Source organism: Drosophila montana, unplaced genomic scaffold, assembly GCF_035044405.1.
Source record: "Drosophila montana isolate Dmon_TW-CO22-7 unplaced genomic scaffold, ASM3504440v1 contig_3640_1, whole genome shotgun sequence".
NCBI lineage: Eukaryota > Metazoa > Arthropoda > Insecta > Diptera > Drosophilidae > Drosophila > Drosophila montana.
This window is the reverse complement of record NW_026998525.1, coordinates 44,556-62,500: the sequence shown is the minus strand read 5'-3', so window position 1 is coordinate 62,500 and position 17,945 is coordinate 44,556. Positions and strand designations below refer to the sequence as shown.

The following is a 17,945-nucleotide window of genomic DNA, read 5'->3' as shown; positions in this document are numbered from 1 at the left end:
GTACATGAATTTTCAACAAAAATGAAGTTGTTAGATTAAGATGCCAAATTGTTTTAGAGGCCAAACCATTAATAAAGAGCCAAACCTCGTGAAAATCGGATGAGATTTGACCAAGTTATGGAGATGGGAAATTTTGACCTACATGTGTCTATATAGGAATTTTAGGGTACCATTTGTACATGAATTATGACCAAAAATGAAGTTGTTAGATTTAGATGCCAAAGTGCTTAAGAGGCCAAACCATGAACAAAGAGCCAAGCCTCGTGAAAATCGGAGGAGATTTGACCAAGTTATGGAGATGGGAAATTTTGACCTACATGTGTCTATATAGGATATTTGAGGTTACCATTTGTACATGAATTTTCACCAAAAATGAAGTTGTTAGATTTAGATGCCAAAGTGCTTAAGAGGCCAAACCATGAACAAAGAGCCAAGCCTCGTGAAAATCGGATGAGATTCGACCGAGTTATGGGGGCGGAAAATTTTGACCTATAATGTTGCCAGATTTAGATGGGTGCCATGTCATATAGCTGCTATAGAAAAGATCGGTGGAATATTAGGATCGTATAAGGCAAAATGTTCTGCTTTCAAAGTAATTTCAAAATATCTGCAAAAGGGATGATATCCTTACATTATCGTTTTATCTAGCCTAGATTAAAGTAGTCTAATAATTTATGCTAGTATGTTATGAGAGGGAAATTTCATTTAAATAATACAACTTTTTCTCATTCAAAGTTGTCTTATATATTTCTTAGACAATTTAGGAAACCCGATTCCATTCCGACTTCACATTCTTAACTGCAAGCGATATTAATTTATTAAATTTATACAATTTGTTTGAATGTGATATTTTCCACTTCAACATTCGCGAAAAGTGATTGATTTGCAATTGCAAAATTCGCAAACATCAATCAATGCAATTTTTGACTGGGACACGTGCACTACGAAATGATATACGACGGAACTCAGATGTGCACAGATGAAAGAATATACAATTTTTTAAATTCCAATTAGGAAATTGAAAGCGGAAAAATATCCAATTTCAGTTAATTTCACTTATTTTTAATTTGCCAAAGCTTTTCTGTCTTTTTAATTTGCAGCCTGTGCCAAGCACAATTTGTCAAGAGGGTCTCAAAAAAGTTAAGTATTTGGTTGGTGAAAAAAAAATATTTGGAAGAGTTAGCTGGAGAAGGGTCTGGTCAATTCGTGACGTTCCCCAGAGTGTGAATTAATCATGGCCGCAATTTAAGTTAAAAAATGCGAAAAGTACACTCAAAAGCGGCGTCAATTTGAATAATACTTATGGGCCAAGGAGTACGCCCCCCCCCCCCCCCCCCCCCCCCCCCAAAAAAAAGGGCGTGCCAAAGGGTTGCCCGGCTAAGGTGTCCCGTCTCGCATGTCGCAAGTCGCAAGTCGCATGTCGCATGTCGCTTGGCGGTGTCCCTGTCATTTGGCTCATTTGGCATTCAGAACATGCGCGCCTCTTGCCAATTTCATTTGGCGGCATCATTTCTTCTCGTGCCTCTGTCATTTTTTGTTGTCCTGTTTTCTACTCAGATCAAGGCGAGAGTAATGGAAAAACAAGATAAATGATTTAAAACTCGACTTTTCATTTCGCATATTAGCAGGAGACGTGAGCCACATTCCGCATGCCCGATGTCGTGACCAATAACTATTTAACCCTCGCCTCGGCCACGGCCAGTTTTGTAATTGTTTTCCATTTAACGAGCCCTCGATTTGTTCCGTCGACCTCACCAGTGACTTTTACACATTTGGTTGATCAAAATATCACACATCACACATCTCCCTTTCGCATGTACCTACCACTTTGTGGACATATGTTGCTTTCATTCGAATGATATACGAGCCAGTTCGCATTGCCTTTGGGCGACTGCTGCCTGATTATGGTGGCCAGAAATGCGACGGACCATAAAGTGGTTGCTATTACTGGTGTTTCCTACTTATCATACTCTCACACGTTATTTTGTTTATTCAGCAGTGAAATGCTCCTACAACCCAAATCAGATGAATGCTATCGCCTAATCAGTGGCATATCTAATTAAACTGTTAACAATTTCTCAAAATATGGTATTATTCTAAGCATGGCTACAAGCTCAATACAAGTTAACGACAGTTCGTTTTGTGGTTCAAAATATGACTAGCCTTAAGTTTTGCTTCGTAAACCTTGTTTTCCACAATTGTAAACTCGGTTTTGGGTTTGCGCCTGGCTTGGTCACAACATTTCCAGTTTTTAATGAATCATTTTACATTCTTTCATTGAAATATGTGTAATTAAATTTTTCATTTATTAAGTACTTACAATAAAATTTGAAAAATATTTTTATATATAAGTTTTGAGCACATAATCCTTCAAGGAGTACATAACAAAAAGATTCTCCCGGCAATTTTATCTCTAAATTTAATAAATTTAAGCATACGCATTTTTTTAAATATTTTTCTAAATCTTGAGAACATTTTGGAAAAGTGAAATTAGCTTCCGAAAAGACTTAGCATATCAACAAGGTATCGTCAGACAATTTTAATAATAAGCTTTAAGTCAGATTTCTCAAAATAGGCCTACAATATTTATATCAAATATATATATTTAAAGACAATAATAGACAATTACCACCAGATAGGCCACAATTTAAGGAAGTAAATATAAGTCCAAAATCCATGGCGAATTTCAAACATGTCCGAATCTCTTACTGGAGAAGGTACAAAAGCTAGCTTAAAAATGTCAATAATGATATTTGTTGGCTGGCTCGAGGTCCAGGTTCGTTAGGATAAACAATGAAAACAATTTTATTTCATATTTTGCTTCCAATATATTTCGGTTGCACATCAATATGTCCGTCAATAATGGTTAATAAAACATACAAAAGTATGTGTTAAAAAAAATAATACTATTAATATACTATTATATTTAGAAATAAAATTTGAACAAAAAAAATTATAAATATATTCGTAAATATTTCTGATAAATCGAGCCCAATTCAACATATTATTCTCATTGATTTCAAGATATTACCCTGATTATTGCCTCTAATTCCTAACACAATTAACACAAAGTTATCCCAAAACGACAGACATAAATTGTATTTAGTCATAAATTCAAGTTCGACTGTGCCATAGGTAACTACTTATATAAATAATTATGCATGTATGTGTCTGTGTGTGTGTGTGTGGGGGGGGGGGGGGGGGGCACTTTATGAATTATAAAAATCGCCCCTTGAATTGAATAGTTTGAGTAAATATTAAGTGAATTCCCGCATTGTTTTTTGTGTGACGTGTGTCGTTAAGTGTTTTCATTAGGCAATTTATGTAATATTTACCGTACCAATAATAAAACAGCGGCATTTCGTCTTAATTAAGCGCTCACACAGGCGACATTTCCGAAGGCTCTGTCAAGAAAAAAAAAACAGAGACTTACATAAGCATATGACACCGACACGTGCCCTAACACAAGTTCTCGTATAAAAAGGCACCCAAAAACGGCTGAAAGAAGAGGAAGAAGAACAACAACGGCGCTGGGAATTTGAAAGATAATGTGACAATCGGTCGATTGTCATTGGGAAGTCAATAAGGGGGCCGGATGATGATGATGCCCACCAACCACCATAGAAAGGGAACCGACTGAAACAATACAAATATTGTGCTGATGACTTAATTGATTAAATGAATAAAAAACGTTGCCACCACCAACAGAACCACCAGCACAGCCAGCACCACTCCATCTGTGCCCTGGCCCTGGGAATGACCCCTAGCAGGCGTTAAGGTGAGACCCGAATCTGCGAAAAGGCGCGCCGCGGCGTTTGACACTCATCAGACGAGCAAACAATCAAGCAACATTTCCCATCGCAAGGACATTGCAACTACCTTCTCTCTGATATCCGGTTACATTTATGCTGGTAAAAAAGCATTTCGTAATTGTCTGTGGGCCTAAAGATGAGCGTAATGGGAAATGATAGCAATCGGGCACGGTAATAAGATAGTTTTTTGGAACTTCAATCTATTTGATAAACACTTACAAGATATTTATTGATACGAGTATATTAATATGAAAAAATAATCGATTACACAAGACCTTAATTCAAAAACTTTTTTCAAATAAAACAAGGCTTTGAATCATTGAAAAATAATGTTAAAATAGATTAAAGAATTTTTATTTCTAATTTTTACTACAATAATATCTGAAAATATGAATAAAACATTATGAGATAAGAAAGAATTTGCATACTTTAACGTTTTTATTATTATTATTATTATAATTATTATTATTATTATTATTATTATTATTATTATTATTATTATTATTATTATTATTATTCTCATTATTATTATTATTAATATTATTATTATTATTATTATTATTATTATTATTATTATTATTATTATTGTTATTATTGTTATTATTATTATTATTATTATTATTATTATAATTATTATTATTATTGTTATTATTATTATTATTATTATTATTATTATTATTAATAGACAGAAAATATACATACATACACTTAGCGGGTACTCCCTGGCATTGCCCTAAGTTAAAATTAACACAGGTATTTGAGCATATGTTTAAACTCCATCGAACTAAGAACCAAAAGTTGGGATCAACTATTTCCGCCCATGTTAGTCCCGTTTCAGGCCGATAGGACGAAACTTAATGCTAGCCCCAAAAATCTTTGACCCGCATTTTCAAAGTTTTGAATGAGTAAGAAAGTAAAAACTCGCTAAAGAAATATCACATATTTTTTAAGACAATTTAAGAAGTATCACATATTTTTAAAATTCTATTAAAACTTAGTTAAAGTAAATAAGTAGCATTTTAGTAAAGTAAAAAAAGTTTATTTAGGCCAATCTTAAACTGTTTGGAATGAACATTGTTCTTTGGCAAAATTATTTAAGAAATTGTGCTTCGCAAATTAAATGCCAGGTATGGTAGGACGAAAAAGTCGAGTTAGGGTAAGGCTGATGGAATGGAATGTTGTGTGGGGTCTGGCAGGCGTTTCTGGTTTTTCAATTAAAAGTTTTGCAGGTGCGTAAATTTAGCCAGTAATTCGGCTCTGTCGCCGCAGAGGAGCCCACTTTGAAGTGACTTTCGATTTATGTCTGAAAAGGGAACGAAAGATGGGGCCGCATTTCATATTTTACACACAATAAAGTGCAATTGATGGATATTTGTGCTTACAATTGGAAATCTGTGTACGGCCAACAACAACAACAATGAACGTTGTGTAGAATTGAGCAGCAATTTCCCATAACAATTCCGACTGCGAGTTTTCCATTTTAATTTCAATTGCCATGTACTATGTAAGTGTCGTACACATGGCCCCAAATGCCAAATGCCCCTTCACGTCTTGTTGCCGTCGTCTGCGGGCTAAATGCAATCCATTTCGACATAATTCTTAATGTTTTGCTTTCAATTTGCTAAGACTACTTAGACAAGTCGTATGCAAAATCAATTTGCATTTGCTCTGCCCCTCAGCTAGTCCGTGAGCTCTACCTAGATGCATGTCTGGTTTACCTCGGACTCGGCCCCAAGATGCACACACATAAACATGTTGCAAACAAATGCAGTTATTTACAAGAGTTGACAACCTTGTTTCAATTACATCGGACTGTCTCGTAGGATATACGTTCCCTAAGGTTGACCACAATTTGCAGCAGTGAATATTGCAAAATCTTAAGTTGTTTTACCCTCTAACAAAGAGCACAATGGGAATATTCGCTTAGTCAAGGATTTATGAAAACTATTTTAATTATAGTCGAGCTTTTAGCTTTAAGTGAGCTTTAATGAGAGTCAGTTTTTCTAATTTTTTAAATTTTAGGAATTTCAATGGTTAAGAATATAAGTAAAAGAAAACTGTAAACCTGCTGAGCTTTTAAAGAGCTTTAATTAAGCTTTAAGCTATTCGCCTTAAAGTTTGCCAGTAAAGTTTAAAGATAGAATCTGAAGAACTAAGTATATTGAGAAAGATGAGATGTTTATCTTATGTTGTGAGCTTTAAGCGTGTTTTCCTTCTATTCGGCTTAGATAATTGATCGTTTAATGATTATTCTACCAGAAAAGTTTAGCATAGATGACTAAAACCTTTGACTGAGTCAGAAAAGAAATCCTGAAGTAGAGTCTTGAGCTTTAATTAATAGTAGAAGTAATAATAATATTTATATTAATAATCTTTATATATAGTTGAAGATCTGGTTTTTTATAATATAATAAAATAAAAGTTCTACTTATATGTAGCTCTGTAATATATAACGATCTACAGGGTATTACACAGTCGAGTTAACAGATTTGTAGCCATGCAATTTGTTTATTTGGTTATTTATCTACGAATCAGAAGCCAATATTGCTGATTTTATTGGAAAACATTGTGTTTTCTTATTGAATAATTGTATTGTGTTATTTAAACTAATTTACAACGATTTTCAATTGCCATCTTCCTGATTCCCTGGCCCTAAACTGGCTGTATGTATATATGTGTGATAAAATTTTATCCGATTTTTGTTTTCCAGAAATATTATTGAGCATTTTGATAGGCTTTGCAAAAGAATCTATGTAACCTTAGGCTAGGCTATTTAAAAATGGATCTGAATCCCTTAATGCCATTAATGGCATTTCCATTGCGGATAATTACGGGGGTTGTCTACAATTAGAGTCTGCCTTGGCTTATTCACGCCTTTAAATTTGCATTTACCCTCCATCCAAAAGCCGCACCACATCGAAACCCCAAAGCTGAAGCACATTTCAACTCTCTCGCAGCTCAGCCCAAAATTTTCGCTTCCCTGAACTTCCATGTAAATCATGATGCCAGAGCAGTTGACAGCAAACAGTTGTGTGTGTGTGTGTGTACCAGTGTGTGTGTGTGAGTGTGAGGTGAGTCGAAGAGTTGTTCGCTTAGGAAGATTCGTCAGATTCGCATAATTAATTGCAAAGCCTGGGGAGCGCTTCCTGGAGCTTACAGACCAAGTACAACGCGCCAACCTGGTCGTAGCCGTGCTCTGGAATTTTGATTGTGTGTTGGGAGCGCATATACGGGGTTTGGGCATGGAGGACATGGCATTGATATGGCCGCCCTGCATGGGTGTGCCTCTGTAGCGATTTGTGAACGTAATCAGGTGGGAAAATGGTGAAGGGTGGAGGGGGGGGGGTGTTAAGGGGTATGTTTAACCCCTTTACGCACACACACCTTGCGCTCGTCGTGGCTGGCATTTGTGGATGGCACAAAATTAATTGCTTTTGTCATTATACGGAATCTTGAGGACGGCTCGTTTCTAATTTAATGTAGTGCAGTGTTATGGGGCGCTCTCCAAGGTGTTCGCCTCCCAGCCTGAAGCGAGTTGTCGACGTTGTTGATTTGTGATTTATGAAGATTAATTTATTGCTAAATAGTTGAGCATAATTTATTTAACATTGATTTCAACTTGGATTAGTTATACACCTGAGCGCCTCTTTAAACGGCTGTCATGACTCGCATGAAAGTTGCAAGAGTTGGCCTCAGCATGTCTCATTGATCTTGACAAGTATTTTCTTTAAATTATGTGCAATTAAAAACTGTTGGCACAGATAATAAATACTTACTGCAGGTTTAGCAAGTACAGAAAACTAGTTATAAAGAGCACACGTTTAGTTGCTTTGCTTCCCCATCAGATAATACCTATTATTATTTTCGTAAGTCAAGGAATATCCTGGAATCTATGGCCTTCGGAATGCGAGTCAGTCGATACAGATGCTTTAGTAAAAACATATTATTTATTATTAATTTTTAAAAAGGTACGAAGTTTGTGGAATTATGGATCAAAATCATATATCACCATATATCATAATATTTTAATATTTACAATAGAAAAATGTAGGAAAGACTTCCTCAGCGTTTTAACTGAGACTTGAGAAACGTTCTACGCCCATAAGTTTTCCCCAGTTGTTAATAGTTGTGTCCTGGGTGAGGGTATATAAGTGCGTTTAAGGGTTGCTTGGACAGAATCTGCTGCACAGTTGGGCTTTACAATTGGTGTGGACCATAAACACGAGACAATATGACATGAGATTTGGCAGTAAGCCTCCAGCCCGGACGCTAATTTAAGGAGCTCTGGAAAACCGAAGAGTGTTTTGGACCCACTTAATGGTTTGTTTTCGGTTGACAACTTCTCGTCTGCTGCTCTGCCCGGTGGCACGGGGCACTTAACATTTGTTTAGCTTGCGGTTAGCCAGGCACACAGAACCCGGATACGGGGGCGTATCCGGCACGGACAGTAACAACTAATTTAAAGCAATTATGTAAAAAGTTTTTGGCAATTGTCGGACGAGTTTGGCATTTAAAGTTTGGCAGCCGCAAATGTTCGTTTCCTTAATAGTTTTAATTAAATTTTAGCAAATTATGACAGCAAATTCACTTAGTGCAAAAACACATTCAAGTTTATATTTAATTGTGCGGCAAAGCGGGGGATGACAGGATGATACAAAGGACATCGCATGTCCTGGCCAATACGGCCAGGCAAATCCCCGTGCGTATGCTCAACAAATCTCATCGGCATTTAGCCAGACTCCGGCGCTGCACTTGCTCGCATATATAATAACTAATCATAAACATACTTTTAAAAAAAAAAATCTTTGCAATCATTTCATGGGAATCTTCGCCAACTCCATTTGCCTTTTTGCTGCGCCACGTGCGCCGTCGACGCACTCTGATTAGCCCCGGCTCTGGCCATTCCCATGCCAGTCGCAATCCATTTCCATCGCAATCATCATCCGGTTATCAGCGCACCACCCCACCATGCAACACGCTGGCAACTTGTCGCGCCCCTTTTTCCGGCACCAGCCACCACCAGAGTGGCAACTGGTTGCACCAATATCCGATTGCATATGCCCGAGTAGCCGGGTAGCCGGGGCACGCGGGCTTGAACCTGAACGGCGACTTCCACTTGACGCGTGCGGATTGTGGGAAGCTTTTCGAGTGTCAAATTTTTATGACTTTGTTTGATTTCTGGCCGGCGTAACGCCGTTAATGGAAGGCACTTGTTCGTTCGACCCGTCCAAATTAACGAGATTTCTTCATTCAAATGCGGATATAGGTTTGCTAACTATGCCGCGTCATGTGGGAAACATTTATATAGAGATAGATTCTAAATCAAAATAAATATGGCAGGTACTGCAAAACTACTTGACATTGTTTAAGTTAACATGAAAAATATTACATTAATTTTGTGCTCAGTCAAAAGTTTGTAATATTTGGATTGTTAATGAAAAAGATTTCTGTTGATCGTGAGAGCTTGATTTGTCCAACAAACTATGTCTTGAATTAACCATTAACTAGTATTGCATACAACAAGAGCATTCTCCTCGGAGTCTTCTCTTCCTCGAATAAATTCTTCTATTCTAAACTATTTAGCTAGTATATAGTCTTGGCCCAAATACTTAGTCTTTATTCCCTGTGTCATACGTTATACGGTCGCTTGGGCGGGAAGTGCTATGCAGCATGTTGCTTCGGCATTCGCTCGTATTGAAATTAAAATAAAAAAATATTATATTTTATAATTTAAATTTAATTTAAATGAACTTCTGAACCATGAAAATAATATCAAATTTCAGTCATTGTGCACTTGCAGGGGGTAAGACAATTTTGTCACGTAATTTAAGGGAGACATCTGCGACCTTATAAAGCATATTTATAAAAAATTTAAAAATTCTTATACAATTTAAATTATAGCTGTCAAAAAAAAGAAATCATTGACATAAACTACCGTTTCTGTAATATATACAATGTAACTTCTTAAGATATATTAACCCCAATGACAAGCTGTATTATGCACTTTTACCAAAAGGATTAATCGACTATGTAGGATCTATATAAGGGATCAAACAGTTGAAGATCGAAATTTTTGTTTATCAAGATGTCTCACCAAATTTCAGATTATTCTAATATTATATAAAACATGTTAGTCTTGGGTTAAGTTGAGAAATAGCGTCAAAATGTTCTTAATTGTGGAGTATGTGTGCATGTATGTGGAAGTGTATATGTATGTATGTGTGTATGTGTGTATGTACGAATGCATGTATGTATGTGTATGTACGTACGTACACATGAATGTTATCTTCAGACTAACACAGTCTAAGTTTGATAGCACTGCGCTGCAAATTTAAAATAAACGCATTATTAAATGCTCTTCTCCTCGATTCTCAACAATTTAAGTAGGCCCTTCTGAAATTCAACAAGGCAGGGAACGTTGGCTTCAACGGCCGGTGGAGGAGCAACTTGAGGCGGTGGAGCAGGAGGATGTGGAGCGGGAGGATGTGGAGCGGGTATGTATGTATGCATGTATGTATGTATGTATGTATGTATGTTTGTATGTATGTTTGTATGTTTGTATGTATGTATGTTTGTATGTTTGTATGTTTGTATGTTTGTATGTTTGTATGTATGTATGTATGTATGTATGTATGTATGTATGTATGTATGTATGTATGTATGTATGTATGTATGTATGTATGTATGTATGTATGTATGTATGTATGTATGTATGTATGTATGTATGTATGTATGTATGTATGTATGTATGTATGTATGTATGTATGTATGTATGTATGTATGTATGTATGTATGTATGTATGTATGTATGTATGTATGTATGTATGTATGTATGTATGTATGTATGTATGTATGTATGTATGTATGTATGTATGTATGTATGTATGTATGTATGTATGTATGTATGTATGTATGTATGTATGTATGTATGTATGTATGTACATATGTATGTATGTATGTATGCATGTATGTACGTATGTATGTATGTATGTATGTATGTATGTATGTATGTATGTATGTATGTATGTATGTACATATGTATGTATGTATGTATGCATGTATGTATGTATGTATGTATGTATGTATGTATGTATGTATGTATGTATGTATGTATGTATGTATGTATGTATGTATGTATGTATGTATGTATGTATGTATGTATGTATGCATGTATGTATGTATGTATGTATGTATTTACGTATGTATGTATCCGTGCTTGTATTCATACATTTACTCATGCACGCATTTTTGCATATATACAAAACAAACATGCGTACATATTTTTCAAAAAGCTATGCATCGCCCAAAAAATCTTTGAATCGACTTCTACCGACTTCTACTACATATATAGTATAGCAAATCCCTTAAAGTACCCGATAAATATATTGAAAAACAAACGATTTAAGTGCTTTTATTTCTATTCGTTTCTTGACGAATTCTCTTCGCTTGCAATTCTCAACAAGTTAAAACTTTGAAAGGGAGATAGGGAAGGAAGCTGACAAAAAAACCAGTTAAAATTTTAAATATTTTATAAATTTCTTTATGTATATAACCATGCTGCCTGCCTTGTCAATTAGCCAACTGCGCACGCCGCAAATGTCATTTGTAATTCAATGCGGCTTTAGAAGCCAAGGATTGTGTTTGCAGTTGGTTGCAAATTGTGGCCATTTGTGCTAATATGAGAAGACTAGTTCATAATCTCATTGGGTGTTTCATATTTCAACACTTTCAATCAGAAACCGAACTAAATCAAAATGTAAGTGGGTGCCATCGAGTGCGAATCGAGTGTGAGGCTTACGAATAGAACCGAAAACTCAGATTGCTTGGTGGCAATGGGCAAATGTGATTTATGCGCTACGCTTTATGTAAAAATGTCAGCAGCAATTCCAGTGTCGAGGCACAAATTAACTTCAATGGCTGGCAGGATCTGGCCTGGTCTGGTCTGGTCCAGGGGCCATTGTGTACTGAAAGTCGAGACGTGCCCCGTAATTCAATATCAGAGCGTAGGCTGCGGCTGTAACTCCGACCATGGCACAAAGGTCACATTTGGCTGCCAGCCTGGTAAGTATTCCCCCGAGGAGCCGAGTAATTTTCTACCCTTGGCACTAAGCATTATTGTGCATTAGAGGACTAATAAACAGGTTCGCAGCAGCAGCAGCAGTGCTCGTCCTTGTCCTCCTCCTCCTCCGTCCTATCGTCTTTTATTCATAGTTTTGTCTGCCTGCAGCTTTTACCTACTACGTGATTTGCGGCAATAACTCATCGGGCTCCAGACGCAAATCAAGAGACAAATAAATCACGAATACGAAATTAATTCACTTTTTTAATTAAAGCCGAAATATATAGCGCCAGACTTAGCCTAATGATACACATAAGACCTGGCGAGTATCCTTAGGAGTACTGAAAATTAAAAACTTATAATGATGCGTGATTTAAGATGATTAAATGAATTATGTAAATTTAATAGCCACATATATATTTGGAGTCCAAACAACATTTTGCGATTCCATTTCTCAATTTTATATTCCGCCTAGGCTTTGTAGTTGACAGTTTTTCGCGGATGGGAAATATATTTGGTATATTTAGGAATATGCTCGTATCAACCAGAGATAGCTTCAGGAAGAGTTTCTTTTAATTACTAAAACTTAATCCTTCAAAGAGGACTTCAGCTATAAATATCTATTTTCATCTACTCACAAAAATTAAACAGTAAAATAAATAATTTAGAAAAGTATATTATAGTATAGTATAGCATGGTACAGTATAGTATAGTATAGAATAGTATAATATAGTATGGTATGGTATAGTATGGTATAGTATAGTATGGTATAGTATCGGATAATATAGTAAAGTATAGTATAGTATGGTATAATATAGGATAGTATAGTAAAGTATAGTATAGTATAGTATAGGAAAGTATAGGATAGTACAGTATAATATAGCATAATATAGTATATTATAGTATAGTATAGAATAGTATAGTATAGTAAGTGTAGTATAGTGTAAACAATTTGAATGTTGTACAGTCCGGTAAGGTTATTTTAATTTTTAAAAACAATCATAAGTCTGCTGTAATAATGGATAAACATTGCGGGCTTTAAATCAATTTCCACTCGACCTCATCTGATTCAGAGCCAAGGCGTTCGCCAAGGACGTGGGGTGAAAAGGATGCGTAATGCCGACTTATGACACCAAAATATTTAACTGCTCAATTTTTGGGCGTTGTGCTTTTCGCTGGCGGCGGCTCGAGGCGTGCGGGGTGCAGCAGGATATAACAAGGGGTTACACTTGAATTAGTCCAGAGGGATTGCCGGGTCGCAGGGGTGCGTATGCATGGCGTTTGTTTGTTTGGCATTTGGAACTGGAACCGGGCACAGCCAGTGCCACTTTGTTCTTGTGTAATCACGCAGCAGGACTCCGCATCCGCATCCGTATTGTATTGGCAACAGTATTGCAACAATTGAGACGTGCAATTGGCAACTGAACTACCCGGGCAACAAAAACAACAACAACAACAACAACCACCGCGAGTCGTTGACACTTCTTCGTCTGTGTTTGCCCGCTGGGCGTGCGATTAGTTTGGGAAGCTGCCTGATGTTGCGCATCCGTAAATTACTATTGCGGTTCGATGTGGTTAGCAGGAGGGTGGCTTCGGCCGGGGCAGGGGAAGGGACAGAGGCAGGGTCAGTAGCTGAGGCACATTACAAATCTCCCCAGTTGTGCGTGTTGTTCTTTCTTTGGCATGCACTTGAAATTGTCAGCAGGTGCAGCGCATGCACTGTAACAACATTTACAGACACCCAGATACATAGATACAAAGATACACAGATACGCATAGATGGGAGTGAAATCAATTTAAGCTGCAGCTGATTGCCATGGAGGTCATGATGCCTTTATGCGTGGACCATTAACAAACATTTCGTCGACTGTTTGTGTAATAAAAATGCAATTGTCATTAAGTGCCTGGAATATGTCACAACTGCGACGCTTCCGCCATGTCCACGGCACAATAAAAACTAGCAAGGATATGCTTGACAAACATTCAGCATTGTGCAACGGTCAAGAGCTTGGATAATGTTGCAAATCGTAATCATAAATAAATAGTAGTTCCATTGACTTCTCACACAGGTCACAATATCCTTAACTGATTTCTATGGAAAAAATATATAGATTGGTAGAAAGAATTTACTTACCGAAAATATGTAGCATTATTTAGGTTTATATTCAACAAATTGTTTAGATTTTGGATTTTTGGATTTTTAAATATTTTTGAACTTTTATGATTGAACGGGATGCATTATACCTGTTCGCAGTTGCACAACACTGGCTGGCGCAGTGTGTTGACTAACGAACTATTTTATATTCTTCGAAAAATTAGATAATGTTTTAAAATTTGTAATATATACAAATATACAAAATTTAAAAATTATAAATATTTATTTAGCTGGACCTCGATAAAAAAAAAGTGAAAAGGTCGCCAAAATTAACATTAATTATAAAAAAAAATATATATAAACAATTAAATATGTCTAACAAATTATTAAAGGAATTAAGTCATATAATTTTCAAACATTTATTTTAGTGCACATGAAATGTTTGAAATATTTATATTTAAACTAAGTTATTTTCAAGATAAAAAAATATGAATAATTATTGCTTGATTTGGCGACCTTTTCGTTTTATAATTATTTGTTTGGCTGAACTAAAAAATGTGCGTTTTTTAATTTTTGTCTTGAATAAAATCCGCGGACCTCGAGCCAGCCAAACAAATAATTATTATAATAAGTAGTAACAATTGTAATTATAATAATAATAATAGTAATATTGATAAAAATATTAAAGGAAAGTTTTGATCCAAATCCAATGAATATTTAAAAATAATAATTTCACACATTTTTCGAGTAGTTTTCGGTGTTCATTTTGCCTTGTTAAACAAAGAACGGGTTGAATTAAACTCTCGGCATTTGAACTTCATGCTACTCATACGGATCTGATGGCTGTTATAATGCTTATTACACTCGCACATACCTTGCACGACAATTTAGGATTATTAACACTTATTTCCACAATAAAATTTAATTAAGATCCATTGTCTTATCTTCAGCTACGCTCGGATCGGTGTGCCAGCAGAATTTAATACCAAAAAGGGTGCAAAGTTGTTGAAAAGTCTTGAGTCATCTCTTCGAATGATCTTCATGTCTGGGCGCCATAATGATGGCGGCAATAAATTCGCATTAAGAACGCGATGTATGGCCGTATAATGGTGCAGATGTTGCGCCCATTACACGATCTTTGACAATGACTTTAAAAACATGAGGCGGACCCTAAATCATGCATGTTGCGTGTTGAGGTTCCGCATCGATCGCTGATCCTGCCCCGGCTAAGCCCAACCCCAACCCCAATCCCAACTCCAAGTACCTTCGCTAATTGCGCTTAATTCTTTCAAAGAGCCCGCATAGCAACGGCATTACTTAAGGCTTTTTGTTTTATAGTTCGTAAAACATAGTTACGATCCAACTATTTAGATCTTGTAGATCTTCTATGTGGATTCTGTGTGAGGTTCGCTGAATCAAGCAAGCAAAGGCAAACAGAGAACTTGGACGGAAGTTGCTGATTTCTCCGCGGTCAATTTGTGACTTGGGATCATTTAAGATTGATTGATCATATAACGTTTTATGATCACCTACGCCCGGTCAACGACTCTTTGGGCTTTGCTTTCGCAGTTCGGCAAGCGTTTGTTCATTAAATCGCAGGATGTTATCGATCATTGCATAAATTAAACGTTCGATTTGCTTGGCTCGGCTTGGCTACCCAACTTACAATCAATTTTTACTGCTGCTGCGGTAATTGCGGGTAATGAGTTGCGCCAAGTCTCTAATTCTCGATGACATATGCATAAATCTATCAAACCTACCAAATGCTGCTGGTTCAAGCATTTTCATGAGTTCACAGCGCAAGAGTTTTCCACTGTGCAGACGGTTCGCTTCCATTTGGCTCGATTCGATAAAACTGAAATTGTCATTTGCCAAGCATATGAATAAGAAGTACAAATGCTTGAGTCGTGAGTGATCGACTACGAAATACCCTGTGGCTTGCTTTGAGCTCTGCCATACTCTTTCCTACTAATGTACATATAAGAATTTTTTAGAGTCTTGAGTGAGTCGTGAGTGATTGACTACGAAATACCCTGTGGTTTCGTCTGTTCTCTTTCTCATGTAGTTTAAACCAGCACAATTTTATATTTATTTATATTATATTTTATCTTTCCGCATTTATTGTGCTGACTTTGACCACATTTGCGTTGCCAGATCTTTTCTAAAATTGACATTTCCGTACACTTTTCGGTATATTTAAAAAAATGATTGATATTACAAGGAAATTAAGTTTATATATGAAAATTATATCTGCTCCTTTTTTCAACTTGTTCACGAATACGTCTGCTGGCAATCTATCAAAAATAGCAAAGGAAATCTTAAGCACATTGAAGTATAATTTTTTGAAGTTTAAGTTTTTTTAAAGTACATTTTGTTAAGTAAAAAGTATTTTTTTTTGAGTGTGTTTTAACTGAATGCTAGGAATATTTTATACTACCAAGTTGCGGGCCACTTAAAGAAAATAGAACATAAGATATATGCAAATAAAATAGATTTACTTTTAACAAAATGGAATTTTCAATAAAGTAGTCCCTGATGCTGTTCCAGACATGTTCGTTATTCTATCATACCCGCCGTGTTCATTTCATGATTACAGGGTATAGAAAAATAGCAAAAAATAGCAAACTGTGTCCTTTCCTACACGTGTTGCCAGGTAGACAAATATTTTTTATTGATGAAATTGGTTTCGCTTCGACTCCATTTGCAAAGTAGACAAGTTGCTCCACCAAATTGCAGACTTGGGAATTTGTGCAAGTGTATATATACGGGGAAAGGCGTCTCTTTGCCCAGCATTCAGGATTATTATTTTTTATTGTCAAATTTGTTTAGAACGAGTGCGACACGGCACCAACATTTGCCCTCGTCTCGTACGTGATATTCAATACCGGTCGTTGGACACTTTGGGGAATACGAGAAGTATTCACACGGCTGCCTTCTACTTAGGACTCTTTAATCATATGCTCGCATGTTGGGAGTTTGCATATTCAACGAGTATTCGGCATTGGACATTCTTATTTGTGCTCACGAACAATTTCAATTCGCAACAGACTGTCACATCCTTGGACAAAGGAATTGTCAGCTGCCAGGCAGGTGTCATGAATGCGAAAAGAAGGATTCGCACTTATAAATATCTAACCCCTTTCACTGCCAGTTTGACTTGCAATTCTTATCAACTAAACATTGATAAGCCCTGCTTGGGAGCGGTTGTTTTTTAACTACAGTTTGTATAATGGAAGAAAACATCTCTATATACCTAAAGAGATTCTTTCAAAAAATAAAATATTCTCTAATATATTTTGCAACGAATTTAAACTAAAATATCACTAAACCAAATGTCATTTTTGAACCCCTGACTTCGTCAAAGCTAATCAAACATTTTGATAAAAAAACATATATTAATTTTAATATATATAAAAGTCTCTGGAAAAAAGTTTGCTCGTAAGCTTCTTATCTGAGTGTAGCATATTAAAAAAAAACTTTTGTGCTGAATTTATTTATAAATTATAAGTACATAAAGTTTTTTTTCAATTGCTTTAGTGGTAACAAATAATTATTAAAGGAAATTTAAATGATAAATAATGTTATGAAAATTATTGCAAGAAATGGGGTTTTTTATATCTATATATGTATATATTTTTTTTGGATTTTTTTAATTAAGCAGCGATAGAGAGCTATTACAATCCCAGCTGAGGATAAATCCTCCTACATTTCGTTTGACCTTTTTCACTCTCTTCAATATCCTTTATTCTAAATATCCAAAATAAATCAAATTTTCATTAAAAAGAATTTAAAATGGTTTTTCCCTTTCAATGACCAGCTTCAGTTACTAATTCAGCATTTCTTCTTTTCCATCCATCAATTCCCAAAACGAAAATAAAATAAACAATTCGATATTATGTAGTTTTAATTGCTTAATAAATTTAATTTATTGGAAAACATAAAAATACTTAAAATGTATGTTAGATTTATATGATGTTTT

At 35.8% G+C, this 17,945-nt stretch overlaps 2 long non-coding RNA genes across 2 annotated transcripts in view; both read left to right on the top strand.

Annotated features, from left to right (window-relative positions):
• LOC135435636 (uncharacterized) overlaps window positions 1-17,945 on the top strand; it is a 54,117-nt gene that overhangs the window by 6,288 nt on the left and 29,884 nt on the right. The gene's annotated exons all lie outside the window — the stretch shown is intronic.
• Window positions 11,366-12,207, top strand: LOC135435658 (uncharacterized). Its single transcript, XR_010437405.1, has 3 exons — window positions 11,366-11,568; window positions 11,694-11,873; window positions 12,040-12,207. It is a non-coding gene; the product is annotated as an uncharacterized LOC135435658 (long non-coding RNA).